Source organism: Nuphar pumila, chromosome 13, assembly GCF_984573655.1.
Source record: "Nuphar pumila chromosome 13, dmNupPumi1.hap1.1, whole genome shotgun sequence".
Classification (NCBI taxonomy): domain Eukaryota; kingdom Viridiplantae; phylum Streptophyta; class Magnoliopsida; order Nymphaeales; family Nymphaeaceae; genus Nuphar; species Nuphar pumila.
The window spans coordinates 53,008,672-53,029,729 of NC_143261.1; the positions used below are offsets into that span (position 1 = coordinate 53,008,672).

Sequence of the window (21,058 nt, forward strand, 5' to 3'; positions counted from 1 at the left end):
CTGTGGTTCATAATGAGCCACCGTGTTTTCTTCCTATCTATGGCGGTCCATCAGGAACTACCACATTTCATGATGGTTCACCTTGGACCATCTTGGCTCTTGCTTTCATCTATTGCATATACCCTCTCACATATAGGTTTTCGTTTGCTTATGGCATTGCCTATATACATATGTATGTATACATATATATACATACATATACATGTATATTTTTTCATAATATTCCATGTGCATCTTTTCATTTAGCATGAGTACAAGTTAGAATAAACCATCTACATTTTGCATTCATAGCCTAATTTCTTCCATTTTCTTTCATCTTGGCATTGTACTAACCCCCTCTTTTTGCAAGAATATGTGAAAAAGCCGAGCTGAAAGCTTTTGATATTTTTAATTTCAGTGTTGTAATAAGCTAGACATTAATGAAAAACCTTATATTTCCAGCCTTAGATAGAATGAATGAGCATATGAACATCGGTTGTTTCATTATTCTCTTTTATTTCTAAAAATTTACAAATGAAAACACGAATGGCACATGCACCATTTTATAAAAGGTAATTAAATCATAAGTTGATGATTTGCATCAATGGCCATAGTCAGGATGTAAACAAAACTTATGATTTTTATCTTTTATGGAATAACATTGGATCCACACTGGATCTCCTCTTCAAAAATCATCATATTCTTAAATATTTTCTTCTTTTATCAAGGTTTAACTTAAAATTAACTCAAGATATATATCAATGGCCATAGTCAGGATATATTGAGAGTTAATTTCATTCTAAACTCTATAAAAGCACCAAAATATGTTTTATTCTTCACCTGAATTTAAATATGATTATTACATAATACATTCAATGACCATATTCAGGGATGTATTATATCTTCAATCTTATTTTAATTCACTTAAAGAATAAAAATAAGATTTTCAAATCCAATTTCAAATTCTTTAAATTCATTCATCATTTAGGATAGAATTACATCATGTTTTCAAAATTTCTTTTTCTCAAAATCCAAGTGATTTCCTTCAAATATCTTCTTCACTTCTCAAATCAAATTTTCAACTCTTGTAAATTCAAATACCATCTTCAGATTCTAAACTTTAAAATTCGAAGTCCAATTTGACTTTGAAATTCATTTGTATATCCAACATTCAAATTCTAATTCAAATCAAATTTCAAAGTTCAATTTAACTTTGAAATTTCTGATTCATCTTCTGATTCCAAATTCAAGCTTTAAATTCAAAGTCCAATTTGACTTTGGAATTCATTTGTACATTCAATTTCTAAATTCTAATCAAAATTCAAACCCAAACTTTGAAATTCTAAATTCATTTTCAAGAATTCAAATTCGAATTCTAATTAACATCTCAGATCAAAATTCAAAGCTCAATTTAAACTTTGAAAATTTGATTCATTTTTTCTAAATTTAAACTTAAAAAATCTCAATCAATTCCAGATCAACAGATTCAACTTCATTTTTGGATCTCAGACTTTAGATCAAAATTCCATTTAGAATCCTAGAACTCAACTTCATTTCGGATCTCAGACTTCAAATCCAAATTCCATTTAGGATCTAGAATTCAACTCTATCTTGGATCTTAGACTTCGGATCCAAATTCATTTAGGATCCAGAATTCAACTTTATCTTGGATCTTAGACTTTGGATCCAGATCCATTTAGGACTCCAGAATTCAACTTTATCTTGGATCTTAGACTTCAGATCCAATTCCACTTAGAATTCCAGAACCCAGATCCAACCCCATCTCGAATCTCAGATCCAGTTCCATCTTGGATATTTCAAATCAAAATTTCATTTTCAAATCTAATTTCATTTCCAATTTTCAAAGCCAAATTCAAATTTATTTCTCAAGTCTAAAATCCAAATTCAATTCCTGTTTAGATATTTAATCCAAATTCGATTCTTGAAAATCAATCCCAATTCAAAGTCCATTATGACTTTAAAAAATCATTTTATTTCAAAATTTCCTCCACAGATTTATCTCTCCAAAGATCCTAATCATTCCAAAACTTGGAAATTCAAGTATCTTCTTCCGGATCTATTTCAAATCCTGAGTTGGATTCAAAATCTAAAATCCAATTCAATCCATTCAGAAGTCATTTATTCACTCTATTATCAAATTCATCTCAGAAAAACTTGGAGATTTCCAAATCATTTTTCAAAAAGAGCATACATTCTCGCATCACACAAGCATGATTCTTTGTGCATTTAGATTTAGGATAAATTCTTAGATAATCTTTTAGCAAAGCAAAAGGCATAAATTCGACCCTTGGTTTGATTACCCCTGGTAAAGGCGCCAGGAACGGTCGAACCTCGTACCGACGAGCGAATCCTGTCTCCCAATTTTTCCCGCAATATTTTTAAAACGAAGGTGAGTAATTTTCTAAATATTTTCAAATCAAGGTCAAGTGAGACCTTCGCAAAAGAGTTCCTCTCTCTCTTTTTTTCTTTCTTTTCTCTTCTCTCTTCTTTTCTGCCTTTTATTTTCTCCCTTCAAAAAAGAGGAAATATAGGTTGGAAAGGAAGAGAGAGAAAATACAAGAGGAAAAATTTTGCGATGATCACAGCAGTGTCGCTGGATCGTCGAGGGGATGACGGTGTGCGCCGCACACTGGGCCGGGGAAGACAACGTCCGCTTCTACGATGCCGTCATCGAGAAGGTAGGCAGAAAGGAAGATTTTTTCTATTTTTTTTGTTTGTTTTCAAGCTTAGGGTCTTTGGCTTCTTGGGTTTTAGAGTTTCTTTCTTTTTTTTCCCTTACTATGTTTCTGTGGATCTTCATCTCCTGTTCGAGTGCATTCTTTTCTGTGGTGGAATTGGTTGCCGAATCGATAGAGAAGAAGATGGTGGTTTGGAAATCTTGAATCTTGGAGATTGATGGAATCGTTTATTGGGATTCGCGAAATTTGATTTTTTTCCAGTTTGGTGTTGTAACTTGTAAGTATGGGTTGCTAATCTGAAAAATCCAACAAGGAATTGGGCTTAAGATAGAAAAAATGAAAAGGTGAGAAGAAACAGTTGATCACAAGGGAGGTGGTGTTTTTGCCTCTAGTGATTGCGGAAAAGAAGGCTTCCTTATCTTCAATGCTGGTTTTCTTGCATGACCCAAGTGGATATTTCAATGGAAAAGGGAAATTCTTTTTTTTTTAAAGGAAAGCTAGGGTTAGGTAGGCCCCCACCAGTTATTATTCAATGTACACCACTGGGGTTTGAACCTGCAACGTCCCACAACAAAGAGACGTGCACTGACAACTCCTACCAACCACGCGGAGCCCCCGTTGGTGGAAAAGGGCCATTCTTGATTAAGAAATCTGTAATTAGTTCAATGATCGAAAAACAATGTCAAATCTCATTGCCTGTTTGCATTTATGACTAATTAGAATGGGGCAGTTTTATAAATTTTGTATACTATTCGAATAATAATTCTTAGGATGTAACGCTCATTAGACTGATGGGCTGATGAGAAGCAGGTGTATAATGTTGGTCTCTTAGTCAAGAATCTGTCAAATATATCTACTGGTTGGCTTCCATTCATGATTTAGGCTTTTCCTTGGTTTATCAAAATGATTGAAGCCACTTTAGTCAGTTCTGATTATTTTGGTTGTTTCCTTGTGCACAGAACATGAAGTTGTTGATGGAGAAGAAGTATGCTTATGCACATTTGTGTTGCTTTGGCAACATGGTCCTAGTCCTGGTTCAACAACCTATGCCAACATTACAAACATTTGCTTGCTACAACATGGAAATGCTCAAATTCATCCCCTATTGGATGCCTTTGTAAATATGTCGCACACGAAGATTGATCAAAGAATGCAGTCACATTTCAACTATGAGTGTGGGTTTTCATATGGCCGTGCTGTTTCACATAAATCTTCTCCCGGTGTGGTTGGTGAAGATTGTGTTTATAAGAGGCCCTCACCTTCTCATTCAAAGTTTCAATTTTCAGTAAGTTGTACTAGTACTGGCATCACTAAAAACAGAGACAACAACTACACTAGTCCACGCGAGGTAGACAGAGACACTGTCCTTGGAAGCGAAGTACACAGAAGATCAGAAATAATGGTTGTATGTAATTATTTCATAATTGAAAATTTGGAACCACATTTATCTTTAGTGGACATTATCAACTTCATATATCATCAAACATCTGTCCTGTGCAAAGCAATTGTAATGCCGAAGTTATCAACTGAATCTTATGCTAGAGGAATTATCCTTTTAGAAGGCCAAGGAAGTCACAGGAAGGTATAACGTTTTCTGGAGGATCCAAGTGAGCTTATCATGTCTTCTACTGGCAGGTATCTACCATCAACAGATATGTTGTTTCCTGTCAAGTGTGGGAAACTGTAAATGGTGATCATTTCTTGGTGTTGAAATTATCAACTAACCAATTAATGTCATTTTGGGTGTTAATGCAAATAGTTGTTGTCATGTATCATGCAATGTCCTTATGTTCCGATCTTGGAAGTACAATCTCAAATTTTTAGTATATCCATACTTTTGATGTATGGATCCCGCACAATCTTGATATGACACTCTCCAATCACATTTATTTAAAGCTTTATATCTTGTATTGGTGAATGATAGATAATTTGTTGGTATCACAAAAAACTTGATAGGTAATTGAGTACAAAAGATGTGTTATTCTACTTTGGACATTTAACCTCAAAGATCAAGGTGATGGCTGATACATGCATTGGGGTCCTATATACACTGAGAATTGACTGAATGTGGGTGTTCGTACCTGACATGATAGAAAAATTACAACAATTGCAGCCTTAGATCAATTGGCTGCTCACCAGATCTGGCCTGCCGTGCCTCCATTTGGACCTGTGGTTGGTTCTCTTCTGCTATTTAGACCTCTAAGAGGGTCAATTTTAGTCACTGGTATGCTTAACTAATTGGATTTGCACCTGTTTTTACATAATGAAATGGTTAGACTCCCATCCCAGGTTAAACTCCTACCCTGCTGGATCCTTGATCTAATTGTTAGACAGGGCAGATATCGAGCATTTGTATTTGTATTTGTATTTAAGTTTGGATCTGGATCCAGATCCGGATCCTGAACAAATCCAAACTACTTTTGTGTAACATGTCTAGCATATATTGGACATACTTGTAAATACTTGTAACTTATTAGGGTTACTTGTAAAAGACCGTGTATTAGGTTTTGTTTCATATATTAAAAGGAAGAGATCACGATTTTTCCATTATGGAAAAACGTGATCAGTTGCAGCCTCATTCTCTTTCCTCTCTGCAATTTTCTGATCATTGATTTTGGAGAAAACTTACATGGTATCAGAGCAAGTCTGATCCGAAGGCTGAAAGTTTTTCCAGCAGGTGTGTCTCTAAGAGATCTTATTCCCTTTTCTATCTCCTCTCTAATCTTCTACTGTTCTGCGTTTTTTCATTCTGCACCTCATCTTTAATATTCTGTTTTCTCTTTCTTCTTCTCTAGATTCTCGTTCTTATTAATCTTTTCATTCAAATCTGATACACAGATCAGATCTGACGTCTGACATCTTTCCATTCAGATCTGGTTTGCGTCAAATCAGGTTCAGATCTTCCTCTTTTCCTGAAACTGATTTGGGTTTGCGTCAAATCAGTTTCACGACAACCCTTTTTATTCCCAAATCAGTTTCACAGCTTTTTGGTATCAGATTTGCGTTTTGGGTCGAGTACTTTTTTACCCAAACCAGTTTCACAATATTCCTTTTCAGTTTTGCGTCAAACTCATTCTCATTGTTCACCAGATCTGTGTGACTGATCTGAAACCTCACGGTATTTCCCAGATCTGTGCATTAAATCTGACGATTGGTTAGAATCAGCCTTCAGTCTCGGTTTCACCTGTTACTCTTCGTATTCATTACTGCTGTGTGCAATCTCACATATAAAAAAAATTCATATTTGTCACTTCCTTGCTACAATCAAATTAGATTTGTGTATCAGATCTGACTTTTCACTTTCACGTTGAATACTCGAGCATTCTCCTTAAAAAAAAAAGGAGACGAGTCTTATTTGTTGCATCTTGATCTGTGACAATTTTACATACTAATTGCACACGCCATTTTTTTTTAGTCATGGATTCTTCTTCTCATTCATTTCTCTCATCTAATTTCCTTGGCCAACTCATTTTTGAAAAACTTACCAATTTCAATTTTTTTATCTGGAAAAGACAAATTCTTCCATTCATTAAAAGCCAAGGTCTCTCTGGACATCTAAATGGATCAATTTCAGCTCCTCCAGAATTTATCATACAAGAAACTAAGGATGGAAATGAGGCTGATTTTATACAACAAATTCCAAATCTCCAATACGAGATTTGGATGAAGCGTGATCAAGCTGCAGTTTCTTTTATTATTTCTACTATCTCTCAAGAAGTATTGGTGGGAATTCCAGACGAGTGCTCAACAAAGGAATTGTGGGACAAACTGGTAAAGACATACTCTCAGGTATCAACGGCTAGAATTTCTTTTCTTCAGTGTGAATTTCAACAACTGACTAAGGGCTCCATGTCCGTCATGAAGTACTTGAACAAGGTTAAGAGCATTAATGATCAACTAGCCGTTGTAGGGTATAAAGTGACAGATAAAGACAAAGTCAGGCAAACCTTGAATGGCTTGGGATCGAAATTTCATGTCCTTTCGACTTCACTGCTGTGTCTACCCGACTTACCGTCATTTGAGAACTTGCAAGCAAAACTACTTCAATATGAGATGACTTTGAAGGGGATGTCACATGAGTCTGGTGGACAGGTTATTGCTACTGACATTTCTTTTGGTCAGGAACGTGAGGATAGTAACTTTGGAGGGGGCAGAGGACAAGAACGAGGTACTCCAGGGGGGCGTGGGTTACTTCCTACTCTGAATGTTACACCTATTTATAATGTGAAAAATGTACCCACATGTTATCTCTGCAACAAGCGAGGTCACATCAAAGCCAATTGTTGGCATAATCCATAGAACAAAGGAAAGTTCCAAAAGGGTGAGAGCTCGTCAGGACAAAAAGAGAACTCTTCAACGTTTGGTGGAGACATGAAAGAACTTCTCTTGGCCACGTTGTCTGAACTTGATTTGAAGTGCGATGATAAAGGAGTGTGGTACATTGATTCAGGGGCAGCTACTCATGTCATAGGTAATGCGGGTAAATTCTCTACTTTAACCCCCTATTTTGGAAAAAGTAACGTCACTGAAGATGGGTCACACCATCCCATCACTCACATTGGAAATGTTTCTATTCCATTGTCTAAATCCTCACTTCATCTTTCCAATGTCCTTCATGCCCCAAATATTAAGAAAAATATAGTTTCTGTTTCTAAGCTTGTTGATCATACCAATTCTTTCGTTGAATTTACTCCATCTTTTGTTTATGTCAAAGATCTACAAATAAAGGAGATGTTCGCTAGAGGGGAACGCCCGAGAAATATGTATGTCTTCCAGGAGGATCCTTCTACTTGTGTCTGACCTACCTTGAAGTCTCCTCAGTCTATGTCGTCAAAGAGTATTCGTGTGTTTAGTTTGCAATCTTCAAATAAATGTAATAAGCCTGATTTTTGGCATTCTCGTCTTGGTCATTGTGGTCGAGTCTTTGTTGAACGACTGATATCTAATGGGTTTATTCCTGAATCTAGCTTGATTCCTAGATCAGATGATAAAATATGTTCCAGTTGTCAACTGTGTAAGAGTCATGTTCTTCCTTTCCATTTAATAAATGAGAGCGCTTCAATGCCTTTTGAAATCATTTGTTCTACTGTGTGGGGACCGGCCCCTGATTCCTCTAATTCTGGCAGCAAATATTATGTTATTTTTATCGATAATTTCTCTCGTTTCACCTAGATATACTCCATGAAGAATAAATCGGAAGTCTTCTATATTTTTTGTTGTTTTCATGCGTTTATTAAAACTCATTTTTCTTGTAATATTTTACATTTCCAATGTGATGGTGATGGGGGGGGGGGGGATACTTCTCTAGGGAATTTATCAATTACCTCCAAGATAGTGGAATAAATCGTAGAGTATCTTGCCCGCATACACCTCAACAGAATGGAGTTGCAGAACGAAAACACTGTCACATTGTGGAGAGCACTATGAGCATGATGCACGGAAGTCGTGTTTCCATAGGATTATTGACAGAGGCTTTTCATTCTGCTGTTCACATTATTAATCGCCTGCCCATGAAGATTTTAGAAAATAAATCACCTTATTTTGTTTTATTTGGGAAGCATCCTAATTATGATGAACTAAATTTTTTTGGCTGCATGTGTTATGTTCATATTGACTCTTCTCTGCGAAATAAGTTTCAGACTAAGGCATCAAAGTGCAGATTTGTTGGATATGCAAATCACCATAAAGGGTACAAATGTTATGATCTTGACAGCAGGCGAATCAAGATATCTAGAAATATAGTTTTTGATGAAAATGATTTTGAAAATGGAGAATATGTTTCTGCCCAAACCAATATGAATGCGCTTTTTGATGATCCATGGCTCAGTGCAGAGCTTTTTCCTTAAACGAGCAATGGGTGCTCTTCCTCCTGTGCTCAAGGGATATCCTGTCAAGATGGAAACAATAGAATACAGGAACTTGAAATAGACAATCCTCTAGAGATTAATAAGTTTGTTGGGCAAGTTTATAGGAGAAGAGAAAGGTATCTTTTGACCCCGAATGATATTGAACAAGAAGCTCTTACATCTTATTCGCCCAATGATACCACTACTTCTCCAGTTTCTAATACAGTGGCACTTTCGATCAGACGATCAGAAAGAGCCCGACATCCTATTGAAAGGTGGGTTAGTTATGAGAATTTCACCATGGATTTTCAGTTATTTTTGTCATAGATTGAGAAAGAGACCGAGCTTAGACATTTTCATCAAGCTATTAACTCCAAGAAATGGATTCAAGCCATGAATGAAGAGATGTAAGCTTTGTACCAATGTCAAACATGGACAGTTGTTCTTCGACCTTCAGATAAGAATGTTGTTGGGTCGCGATGGGTTTATAAGATCAAATACAAACCGAATGGGAGTGTTGAGCGATACAAAGCTCGTCTCGTAGCAAAGGGATTCACCCAAGAATTTGGACAAAATTATGATGAAACCTTTAGTCCAGTCGTGAAAATGGGCACAATTCGCATTGTTCTTTCATTGGCTGTAGATTATGGTTGTTGAATAAGCCAGCTAGATGTGAAGAATGCTTTTCTTTATGGGGATTTGAAGGAAGAAGTATACATGGAACAACCGCCAGGATATACAAAAGGAGATTCAAAGGAGTATGTCTTCAGATTAAATCGAGCACTCTATGGCCTGAAACAAGCGTCTCGATCTTGGTTTGAAAGTTTCTCCCTAGAAATTCAAAGACATGTTTTTTATTGATCGCAATTGGATCATTCTCTTTTTATTCATCGAGGTAAGGAGTTTACTACCTTCTTATTGATATATGTAGATGATATAATTATTACCGGAAGTAGTGAGAACCATGTTCAAGAGACTAAAGATCTTCTGTGCCAAAGATTCAAAATGAAGGACCTTGGAAATCTTTGGTATTTTCTTGGAGTAGAGGTGGATAATCAAGAAAATAAGCTTACTTTGACCCAACATAAGTACACCCTGGATCAGTGTTGTGAAAAGCATTGAGGCGTAGCGAGGCGCTCCACCAAAATCTAAGGCTAGGCGTAAGCCTTGAGGCGTAAAGCGTAAGCCTTGAGGCGTAAAGCGTAAGCCTTGTGGCGTAAAGCGTAAGCCTTAAAGTTTTTTTTAAAAAAAACTTAAAAAAATATCTAAAATTATAAATAAATAAAAATTCTTTATTGATGAAGCAACAACCAACAGGAAATAAAAAATCTCAAATAAATACTGAAAAAATATGAGAAAAACAAATGAATTATTCTACGCATGAACTGCAACATAGAATATCAATAAGCATCCTTGTGGACAAAAAACAAACGAATTATTCTTTTCTAAAAAGAATCAAAACTGCCCTGGAACTTAACACATAGATCACTATCTGTCAATGTGCTTAATACAAAAAGTCAAAACTGTCATTAGGCTTAATACATCTATATCCTGTTATAGAACTTAACATAAATAAATTTCTGTCAATATCCTTAATACAAAAATTCATCAAAACCGAAAACATGCAAAGTAGGGATTTATACATAATTATTCTTTTTGTCAAGCACACGTATCAGATTATTAAGCCTATATTTTTTTTAATGCTGGAAAGGCATATCAGATAGACTTGAAATCTATGTCACATGGGTGCGGGTGCGACACGAGTGCAGCGCAATTTCAAAAATTTTAGACACGGGGACACGACTACATATATATATAATATAATAATAATAATAATAATAATAATAATAATATATCCAGTGTGTGCATATATGTGGATATTGTCCTCTAAAGTTTGGCACTAGCATGAGTGTTTTTATAAACTTTGCAAAATGTACTTTTGCCCTTGCAGAAAGGGGGGTCCGGGGGCTCCCCTCGGCGTGGGTCTCGCTGTGCAGTCAGCGGGCAAGGGTCCAAGGGGGGCCGCCCCTGGCGGGGGGCTGTAGGGGGGCAGCGCCCCCCGAATTTCTTCTTCTTCTGGGGCTTATGTTTGAGACTCATACTATATATATATATTTTAAAAAATATATAAAAAGATCACTTTTTTGTTTTTTTGACCTAAAATGGACTTTTTTGGACTCGGTCAACATTGACCAAGTCCAAAATGAGGACGAACTCGGCCTCAATTTGTTGACTGAGTCCGACTCATCGTTGACCGAGTCTGGGCTGTGTCCTAAGCCACATCCATGTCCACACCCGTGTCGGGGCGTGTCGACTCGGGTGCGGTGCCTCCCTAGCCGAGTCCGTGTGACTTAGCTTGAAATCTAAAAAATTTAGCAAACCTCCGCATATTCCTTATATTGCTGCACACCATTGGAATCGTCAACTATCAAGAGTGAGTTGAAGTCACCCTCCACACCAATAGTTCAAAGTTTGTGGGGGTGAATACTCGAGCAACCTCTTCAATCTCCCTCCAAAAAAGTTCTTTATGGGCAATTATGCACTGTTCATAGATTGCCGTTAAGATGAACGATAAGGGATCACCATTCAAGAAAAGAATGAAAATTGAGAAATCTCCCAAATTCACCACAGACCAACCAAATCCTCGTGCCAGACCATTATAATTCCCTCTGCCCTACCTATTGCTAGACGCACCACATAATTGCAGTTCCTTCATATTTTGTCCATGAGAGCCTTATCCAATGAACCAATTTTGGACTTTTGAATACCCACTTGGCAGTGTTGGGCCAGACCCTGGGTCGTGCTCCATATCATTGAGAATCGGCTCCAACGTTCTAGCATTCAAACCGTTACAGAGGTTAACGATCTTGGAAGTATGTCGGCCCACAACGATTGTGAAATGCAACGTGTTTCACCCTTATTGCTATAGAGATACATAGAGATATCACTAATATGGAAGCCTTTAAGCCTTTCCCTTGAAAACGGTGTGAGATAAGGGCTTGGAAGCCAAATAAATCGAGGCGTGTGCGCCTCAGTCCGAGGCGCACCTCGCCTCAAGGCCTATGAGGTGCACACCTCAGGGGTATTGCACTTTATACCTGCGCCTCAAGGCACAAAGGCCCTCGCCTTGAGGCGAGGCACGCTTTTTGTGCCTTGAGGCGCGTTTTTAATAACACTGCCCTGGATCTGTTAGAAAAGGCTGGAATGAAGGACTGCAAACCTCTTGCTACTCCTAGTGTGCTTAACCAGAAATTAAGTACGCAAGACAGAGACTTGTATCATGATCCCACCAAATATCGGAGTTTAGTGGGGATGCTTCAATATCTCACATTTACCAGGCCTGATATCACATATTCAGTCAATCAAGTTTCTCAATTCATGCATAAGCCAAGAACGGGACACATGGATGCAGTGAAAAGGATTCTGAGATACTTGAAGAGTACTGTTGGAGATAGACTTTTGTACACTAAAAGCAGATCCATAAGTACTGCTCATGACATCATTGCTTATTCAGATGCAGACTGGGCCGGAGATCCTGATGATTGAAAGTTAGTTTCAGGATACGAGGTTTTCATTGGTGCCAATCTTGTTTTCTGGAGTAGTAGAAAACAGAAGGCAGTGGCTAGATCTAGCACGGAAGTCGAATATAGGGCGATGGTTGCTGCTACGGCAGAAGTAACATGGACTAGATATTTATTAACAGAGTTAAAGGAGCCGATCGTTAGTTGCTTTCTTCTTTGTGACAACCAAAGTGCTATTCAAATATCTCTTAATCCTATTCATCACAGCAAGACCAAACACATTGAGATTGATCAGCATTTTATTAGGCAGAAGATTGAGAAAAAGAGATTGAGCCTCATTATGTTAGAACAGAAGACCAAGTGGCTAATTTGTTCACTAAGGGACTCACAGAGTGTCATTTTTTGTTCCTAAAGAGCAAGTTGTCCATGATTCAAAATCATGCACAACTTGAGGGGGACTGTTAGACAGAGCAAATATCGGGCATTTGTATTTGTATTTAAGTTTGGATCTGAATCCGGATCCAAACTACTTTTGAGTAACATGTCCAACATATATTGGACACCATTATGGAAAAACGTGATTAGTTGCAGCCTCATTCTCTTTCCTCTCTGCAGTTTCCTGATCATTGATTTTGGAGAAAACTTACAAAAGATGTGTTATTCTACTTGGAACATTTAACCTCAAAGATCAAGGTGATGGCTGATACATGCATTGGGGTCCTATATACACTGAGAGTTGACTGAATGTGGGTGTTCGTACCTAACATGATATAAGAATTACAACAATTGCGGCCTTAGATCAATTGGCTGCTCACCAGATCTGGCATACCATGCCTCCATTTGGACCTGTGGTTGGTTCTCTTCTGCTATTCAGACCTCTAAGAGGGTCAATTTTGGTCTCTGGTATGCTTAACTGATTGGATTTGCACCTGTTTTTACATAATGAAATGGTTAGACTCCCATCCCAGATTAAACTCCTACCCTGCTGGATCCTTGATCTAATGGCATTGGAAATTGGAGAGGTTTTGACAAAGGATAGGCAAGGTTGTAGACAGATCTGGATCCATCTTGGTCTGACTTGGATTTAAAGATGCATGTTTGAGATCAACTATGCACATGAAAAGGGTTGAAGAGAAGAAAATGAAAGAAAAAAAAGCCACCATACAAGGAAAATAATGGAATAGTTTTTGGAAAAATGGAGAACTAGGTGCAAACTTCATATTGGTTTAGTTAAAAAGTTGCATTATAAAGAGAAATATTCAGAATGATCACAAATGAAAAGGTGCAGGGAAAAGATTAGAGGTAGTGCTAGGGATGATAAGGAGAAGAGAAGGGACAAGGAGTATGGTAATTCGGGATTTGAATGGGTGCATGGTATAAAAAAAATTGATCTTGTTGATATAGGTTCTCACCCTTGCTGCCTTGATGCTATAAACAAAATTAAAGGTGAGATAAAAGAGATTAAGAGTTTTGCATATTGTTTGTAGCATCTGTTAGCCATTCACCTTATGACATGCTTCATGTAGGGTTTTTTTTTTTGAGTTTTAGCCCCTGAAAGTGTTGTAATTCTAGATATATCAAATAACAATTAACTCATTATAGGTCCTCTACATGTTGGCATACTTGTAGATGCTGGCAAGACAGTCAAAAAGTTATTCTCAGCCCGGTCTATTTATGATCTTTAGTTCTCATGTAGAAGTCTTTGTTGTATCACTTTCACTAAAAAGAAGTCTTTGTTGTATATTTTAATGAAATTCATAAAACTCTCCCATTTTTTTTGTCACTTAAAATATTTCTTTGTCTATGATTTGTTCTTTGTCTATAAGCATCACGATGATGATATCTTTTGCAGACCATGGGTGATAGCAGAATGCAGATCCGGTACATTAAATATGATCCATGGCTCCCTAGGGCTAAATTTGAAGGTTAGGTTTGTTGTTCGCTATTTGGGCATTACACTTTGATTCGTGCTTTTACAATTCCTGTAGAAGGTTCTGTATCAAGCTTTTCTTTTTAGATCAGCTTTAAATCTACATTCTTGTGAAGATACATGTTCATGGTGAGAAACAACATTTGGAGATGAACTGCATTTATTATATTCTACTGTTATCTAGTTATGCTTCAAACCTTGATGTATATTAATGCATTTTCTCATCAAACACAAGTCTTGGATTCCTCTCTTTTCTAGGTCATTTCTAACCTGTGTCCTGAGATATTCAATGCTTGAATCTTCTTCAGCTATCAAAGATTGTGTTTTGTACTGCCTAAACAAGAAACAATCTTCAAGTATTTTGTTTTTGTTGATTGTGACTTCTTTTCATGTTGTGATGGCAGGAGAGAAATATTCTGTACAAAAGTGAACGACTTCCCAAAAGTTTAAAGGTATCAATGAAAGGAACTTTGGAGTATGCGGTTGGTTTAAAACAAAAAAAACTATCCATTGAGTTCCAGCGCCAACTTGAAGGCCTCCATAAGTCTCTGGAGGAAAGGTACGCCGACTTTCAGATTGTAAAGGCTGAAAACAAGGAAGAAAAGATCATGCCCAAACTCGCACCAATGTTTGGTTGGATGTAGCTGCACACCGGTATTACTTTCTCATTCTTCATTGACAGTCCATGATTCACATGCTTCAGTGTCAGACCTCTTGTTAAACGTAGCTTATGCCATCCCAAATGCAAGTGCTGTAGTCATATTGACTAGGTTTTTTGCATTTTGGTTTAGATTTTGTGGAACTTTTTGGGTAATGCGATACTTCAACACTTGGGAATATTGGCATTCATCTTGGCATGGATTATATGGATATGGACTCAATTTGGCGCGTGGGATGAGCTTGCACTGATGCGACGTCCTCTCTCCAGTAATCAAACTTATGTATCATACAGACAAGGTTTTTTTTTTGGCTTGTATAGTTCTCAAAAGCAAACAAGAGAATAGAAAGCAACTGGAGCCTATGCTGGGAGTGAATTACTACTGACACAGAAACTTTGAAAGGGAATTGGGGCCATAGAATTCAGGCTTTGGAAATGTTAGTGTCCAAAATCTGAGCATGGACCAAGTATCACTGGATTAGACAAGTTATTTCCTGCTCTTAATTCACTTGTGTTCTGCTGATGCCATACTCCCAGTGTAAGTCTGGTGCTCAAGTTCAGGGTGTGGGAATGAAATGTTGACTGAATGAAGTGATTATTGAGTCATGAATATTGACACCTTTCATGCTGCATGCTTATCTTTGATGCTTGCATATTTTCATGGTGGTTTTGATCTATATCTTAAGTTTTCAGTAGGACTATCAATGTGTTGATTCTGCATCGGTTATCCAACCTTCGCCTGTATGTGTGTGGTCGCCCTATATTATCTGGTTGACCTGATGATATTATTCATTACATATTTCACACTCTTCATGTTGCATGCTTCTCTTTGATGCTTGCATATTTTCATGGTGGTCTTGCTCTATATCTTAAGTTTTCAGTAGGACTATCAATGTGTTGATTATGCATCGGTTATCCAACCTTCGCCTGTATGTGTGTGTGGTCGCCTTATATTATCTGGTTGACCTGATGATACTATTTAATACATATGTCACACTCCTCAAATTATAGAGGCCGGGTTTGTGTTCTCATTTTCTCAACCTAGCATAACTGAAAAAGAAACCTATCTATATATTGTGCACTTGAAATTTTTGCTCCCCCAAGTGCGCCAGATATGCCATCCTTTGATCGGATCAGATCCAGTGATCAGGCCCAAGTACTTTAGAAAGGCTGGACCTGGCTGTTGCAGTGAGGCCACATAAAACACAAAAAATCTCTTCACGTGCAGTGATTTTCTTGAGAACAAAAAATCACTGCTTGAAATATGGTTATAATTGCAGCAACTTTCTGTGTTTTATGTGGCCTCATTGCAGCTGCATGGACTAGTCATTATAACTGCAACGACAATTTTTATGTGGATTCAAATCTAATTTGGTTCGTTGGGTGCATTAGACGTACCACTGAATCCAGATCCAGGTCCATCTTTAAGAGTATATATTTGTTTTGAGAGAATAGTTCAGATATTGAGAAACCCTATTTTATTGTTCTTGATTTTATTTAATAGATCATATTTTTTCCTAGTTTTAGTATCGATATGTGGGGTTCAGGAATGATTCTCTTGATCACTACAGCTGACTTTGTATCAGAGCTTTAGTTGTTTCCCTCAATCATTGCCTTCTTGCGAAGTTTGAGGAAAGATCCATGGAAGAAGCACATGTTCAGCGATTAGTGAGCAGTATGTGCGAATCAAACAAAAAACATGATTGTACAAATGAAACCCTCGGCGAATTGAGGGAAGACATGTGCGATATGAATTTACATGCATGTAAGTGCAATTGGCGGATTTGACGAGCGCCCTCCTCGGAAAGCCTACAAAATCATAATAAAAAAGTGAAAAACCTGAGGAGCAAACGTCAAAGGAAAAAAAAATGTAGTTGAATCAAAGGTCGGAGAGATTGCGCAAGGTACACCCCCTTGTTTCTGATAGCTAACCAACCTAAGCAGGGGTCACTCTTGGTGATCGGAAAGTCCTTGCCACTCGATGATATCCTGAGCATAGTAGAGGTTGTTTCCAGCTAGGGGAGTGTCCTAATCTGGTTGGGTTTCTTGGTGACCCGAACATGGTAGGATTGCAAATGTTCGAAGAAACCCTAAGAAGAGCCATCGAATCCGTCTATTTTCAGCCACACAAGCCTTCTGTCCATCAAATCTAGAGTTTGGGCTTGATCGCAGCATCTCCAACGGCATTTCACAGGCCATGGTCACCTTCGGCAACTGGATTAGGGTTTGATAGAGCCTGGTTTACAGCTAAATAATGTTGGGTTTTGTTAGGGATTGATCAGTAATTATGGCTTAGTATTAGGAACTCTGATTAGGGCATCGTCTCTGATTAGTGACTAGTCAAATTCATACTCATGAATGTTATTCATTTGGTTGTAAGTCATAATGATTAATGAGTTATAGGTTGTTTCTTGCTTTTGATAATTTTGTATCATGTTTTGTTGAATACGACTGCAAGCATATTATTCCGCCTAGTTTTCCTCATCTTTGGTATACAACTTTTGTTGTTGTTTATCAAGTGCAGATCAGGTGCAATCACATTGCACACTTTGAGTGCGCTCTGACCGCCCTCCATCTGCTGTTGGGCCTTACAGACTGTCAGTATCCCAAAGATAAAGGGCATTCGGGTCGGGCGACACACTCCAAAGTGTGCAATGTTATTGCACTTGATCAACCGTTCAGTTTATCAACTGCTGGAATTGTAACACTCCGATCTGAGATCTTGGGAGTCTGAGTTCGATTGATATTACTTTCCAGAGAGAAATAGTTCAAAGTTTACACATAGAAAATATGATTATTTTTTTTTCATTTTATTCTCATAATCAACTTTTTTATTATAATGTTCATCATTCATAACTAAGGTAAAACAATTATATATTTATTCAATGACATAAAAATAAAATCTACCAAATGCTTTGCTGAAGAAGAAGAAGTTGATCAAGTTCTGTCTGTACTAGTGTGCCTGCAACCTACTGTTGTAATTAAATATGGGGGTGAGTCTCCAACCTAGTAAAGAATAATTATAAGCAAATAAACATTTAAACTTACAACTGTAGTGGACTTTAACCCCCTAGTCTTAGTTTAGTTTTCAACATATCACACAAGTTGATATATTTTAATTACCCCCATTAACTTTCTCAATACTCTCTCAAAACAACTATAACTAGGTCGGCTATACCAGTCATAGCCGTCTATGAGTGTAGCAACCCCGTAGAACACCCTAATTCTATATGTTGGTCAGACAATGAACCATACACTCTCAGTGGTCCTCGAACCATCAAGCACTACAGTAAACCACCACAAGGACCTCACCGGTAGCTAGCCGAGAGATCAAGCTCTCAATCTCGGTATGGTTTATGCTACATATTAACTATGCTAATTATCAACCATCCATGGTTTTCTAGAGTTCCAAACCCGGTGTGAGTGTAACCCTAAGTAATGACTAAGTTCAACATATTGAACTACATTCTCAAACTCGTAATTCACTCGTTCTCTCACGGGTGATGTCGTGAATTAATCACAACGAATCTCATTTTAAATCTCATGATGACCTTAGGACTCACACAAATCTCTCACTAAGCACACAATGATATAGTGTATCTACATCGTTAAATCAACGGTGACTCACTATCCATGGTGGCTGCACTCTGGCCGCGAACCAGGTAGCCCTTGCCACAGGTCGCCACTTCCGAGATTTAAGAGGTCCTGCATGCTGATCTCAAAATCTTTATTCATAAAACATGAATAGAATAAATGAGACTCCAATCTAAACATAATCTCATCACAATGCATGATATTAATAACCACATAAATATGCGTTCACAAATCTAATATCTTTCTAACATGCATGACAAACCACAACTAACATGGATATCACAACAACATGTATATGAATTCAACTCAGAATGTCAAGCATAAAATTTTTTATGCATGTCATGATGTCACTCGAAGGCTATCATGCTACTCATATTCATTTACAATATTACAATAACATACAATGCAAAAATATTTATTCATATCTAAAATTACTTATAATATACGTTACCTCAAGTGCAAATACTGTGCTTTCACTGCAATTGAGTCTCAAGGTGCTCTAACAGTAGGATCTGGTCATTACATAAATATGCTCGCATTAATACACAAAACTTCTTGCAAAATTATCAAAATACTCCTCCTGAATTGACTCATGAAACCTTGATTTTTGTGTCATTAATTTAACCAAAACTACTAAATAAGTAGATTCCTCTCTTTAATACGAGTCCAACGCACCAAACCTTACTCGATTCTGAGTTTGGGGTGCAAAGTTATGTCTATTTTACTAAAATGAATCTCGGGTACCCAAAATGGTATTCTAGTCATTTTGGATTTCGATATAATTCTATAATTACCCGATCCAGATCCAACTATGATTTGGATCTAATATAGTTTAATTGAATCCAGATCCAGTACTCATCTGGGTCGAGAACTGTCTGACTGGATCCAGAATGGTCTGACTGGATCCAAAATATTCTAACTAGATCCAGAACATTCTGACTGGATCCAGAATAGTCTGACTGGATCCAGAATAGTCTAACTGGATCTATATACTCTGACTGGATCTAGAATAATCTGACTAGATCCATACACTATGACTGGATCCAGAACTGTCTGACTGGATCCAGAACAGTATGATCTAGACCCAGTTCTGATATGGATCTAAGACTGATGTAATCAGATCCAGAATAATCAGTCTGGATCCAGCATAGGTCCAGATCAAATTGGATCTAACTAAGAACCCAGATCCAGTCAGATTGAACCGGTTCGGTCTGACTTAGGTTGATCAAAACTCAACTCCACATGAACCAGTTTAATCCAAACCGGTCCAATCGAATCACTTTTTTTTCACTTGCTTGGTTCGATCTGGGTCGCACCCAGGCCAAACTGGACTCTTTTTTTTTGGTTGCCTCGGTCTGAGTGCAACCTAGACTGACGGGTTTGGTCTGGGACGCACCCAGACTGACCCAATCCCCCTGATAAAACCCTACCAGGGGCAAAAAAGAGGCATCACCCCTTTCGCTTTCCTCTTCTTCTTAAACAGAGAGGGGTCAACCATCGAAGCTGGCCCTCTCTATCCTTCTCTATGGCAGGGGGCCAACCACTGGCGTCGGCCGACCGCCCCTCCCTCCCTCTCTCTCTTGTTATCTATTTTTTTTTTTGCAAATCGTCGGCAGCCATGGTTGCCGGCCTTCACTCACCGGAAAAGAAAAGAAAAGAAAAGAAAAAAGAAGACGATGAAGAAAGATAAGAGAAGGAGGGTGCTCACCTTGCCGTCGTCGTTGCCGGTAAGCTACTTCTTCTCTCTCACTCTCTCTGTCGCCCTCTTTGTGTCTCTCCCTCTGCCGCTCATTAAGGTACGGTGGAGGGAGGCTGTCACGTAGGGTGAGGATAAGCCTCACCCTTCATGGATTTTGGGGGGTGAGGTTTATCCTCATCCCCCGATCTTTCATGGGAAAGGCGGCTTCCCTAATTAGAAAACTGACTTTTCTCTTTTTGATTTTTTTTCGTATAACGCTTATCCCCTCTGGCGATCTCATCGGAGGGAGTTACAATTCTACTCCCTTAAAATAAGATTCGTCTAGAATCTTACCTGGAAGCAATTGTAGAAATTGTTCACGAATGTCAGATTCATGCTTCCATGTAGCCTCATTATTGTTGTGATGACTCCATCTAACCAATTGTTATCATCGCAAAATTTTTAACTTTTGCGAGTCAAACTGACCTTTGAAATAGTTTTTGAAAATAACTCGCCTCCGTTTTAAAATGCGGGATTATTCCGAAGAATGAGACTCGCCTGTCGGTACGAGGTTCGACCGTTCCTGCCACCTTTAACAGGGGTAATCGAACCAAGGATCAATCTTATACTCTGCTCTGTTCAACTTGTCTAAACCATATTCTAATTTCTAAATGCACATAGAATCAGGCATGTGCTATGAATTTTCTAAAAATGCATATTTGAAAACATGATGTTTGCTTTGAATATTTAAAATAATTGGAAAATAAACTCTTTGAAAATCATGAATCAAGGTTGAGATACTGTATTTGAGAAAGTGAAAATCGATTTCTGAAGAATCTAGAGATTTTGTGAAAATTGATTTTGAGAAATGTGAAATAACTTTGGAAAACTTGATTTCTTTGAATTCAAACTTTGAAATTGAATATATAACTTGGAAAATCAAATTTGGAACTTGGGAAATACTTGAAATATCATTGTCAAATCCATATTTTGAGAAAATCGATTTTTGAATAAGATTTAGAGAATTTTGAGAAAATGATTTCTCTGAATTGAAATTTGAATTGAAATTGGAAAATGCATGAAATGAATGAATATGATTTTGAGGAATTGGGAAAAACTCTTTGTATTTTTGAGAAATGCAGTGCATTTTGAA

General features: G+C 37.6%; 1 long non-coding RNA gene across 1 annotated transcript; it reads left to right on the forward strand.

Annotated features, from left to right (window-relative positions):
• Positions 1-3,604: 3,604 nt before the first annotated feature.
• LOC149818399 (uncharacterized) lies at positions 3,605-15,265 on the forward strand. The gene is made up of 3 exons (XR_016427049.1): positions 3,605-4,313; positions 13,898-13,970; positions 14,380-15,265. It is a non-coding gene; the product is annotated as an uncharacterized LOC149818399 (long non-coding RNA).
• Positions 15,266-21,058: the final 5,793 nt, after the last annotated feature.